Here is a 1,471-nt window from a genome sequence, read left to right as displayed (position 1 = left end):
AAATGTTTGTAACAATATGGACAGAATTTTAGCAACTCCAATCGATTAGGTGTTATAACCCGGTTTCAGACAATCTGGGTCGAGGTAAAATTATACGTGATTAATATTTGAATATCTAATGGTATGCATGATAAAATAATATACATGGATGATATATGTGCAAAGACATGATGAACGTAAAAGGATACATGCATATGTTATGTTATGTATGTGTATATATTTAATAGGTAAGGTGCAAGTGCAGTATAATAATATTTAAATGGTATCATAGTGATGAAATAAGATGGTATCTTATTGATGAAGTAATATGGTATCTTAGTGATGAAGTAAAGTAATGGTATCTTAGAGATGAAGTAAAGTAATGGCATCTTAGTGATGAAGTAAGATGGTATCTTAGTAATGAAGTAAAGTAATGGTATCTTAGTGATGAAGTAAAGTAATGGTATCTTAGTGATGAAGGAAAGTAATGGTATCTTAGTGATGAAGTAAAGTAATGGTATCTTAGTGATGAAGTAAAGTATTCGTATATTAGAAAGGAGTATAAATAGAAAAATAAGACAAGATAATCTTATTTTATCATTCCTTGTTTTGAAAGAAGAGATATTTCTTAGAAAGAAAAGTTGAAGACGGTGAAGGTGTTCTTGAAAAAGAACCGGTGTTTTAAAGAATCTGCGTTTGTTGTGTGATCTTTTACTACAGAATYTDTTATAACAAGGTGAGTTTAACTACTGTTTTGATATAACTTGTGAGTTTTTGAACTACTATCTATTTACAAACCGTGAGTTTATATCGACTGTTGATTTTATAAACTGTTGAGTATTGATAGTTTGAAGTTTAAAGGAATTTGGTAAAACTATTCTGTTTAAGTTTTAGAGGAAATATTTGGTGATTCTGAAGTTTGAATCTGTTTTGGAAAAGATTAAAGTAGAAACTGTGCCTTAAAGCAGTTTTGGATTTGATATCCTGTGTTGAGGATTTAAAGAGGATTAGATGATTTGAGAAATCATATACATAACAGATTGTTCTAAGGATCGAAAGGTTTTGAATATAAACCTATTTTGAGATTATGATTGGTTAAAACTATAGACGAGGTTCACTCTGACGTATATGACTTTGTTCCGTCATTGGATGAAATAGTCTATAAGATTTTGGTTAAACTATGGACGAGGTTCACTCTGACGTATATGACTGCGGTATGTCATTGGATGAAATAGTCTATAAGATTTTGGTTAAAACTATGAACGAGGTTCACTCTGACAATTATGTCTGCAACCTGTCATTGGATGAAATAGTTCATAAGATTTTCAGGGGAAATAAGGATGGTTGTTGTACGCGATGGATAGCTATTGCTATAAAGGGGAAATTATGGATGTAATAAGGATGGTCGTTGTGTGTGTGCATGGTATAAATATTGCTATTATATCTTTTAAGATTACAACAGATTGGAGTTCTCACTTCTTGGTGATTTGAG

General features: G+C 31.0%; 1 long non-coding RNA gene across 1 annotated transcript in view; it reads left to right on the top strand.

The window, feature by feature from the left end:
- Positions 1-2: 2 nt before the first annotated feature.
- Positions 3-1,471, top strand: part of LOC112500792 — a 12,864-nt gene continuing 11,395 nt past the window's right edge. Inside the window, exon 1 of the long non-coding RNA XR_003067373.1 lies at positions 3-49. This is a non-coding gene — a long non-coding RNA (uncharacterized LOC112500792). The remainder of the gene's footprint in view (positions 50-1,471) is intronic.

The sequence above is a fragment of the Cynara cardunculus genome, assembly GCF_001531365.2.
Source record: "Cynara cardunculus var. scolymus isolate 2C chromosome LG 17, CcrdV1, whole genome shotgun sequence".
Classification (NCBI taxonomy): Eukaryota; Viridiplantae; Streptophyta; class Magnoliopsida; order Asterales; family Asteraceae; genus Cynara; species Cynara cardunculus.
The sequence above is the reverse complement of the archived record's forward strand: the minus strand, read 5'-3'. Positions and strand labels throughout refer to the sequence as shown.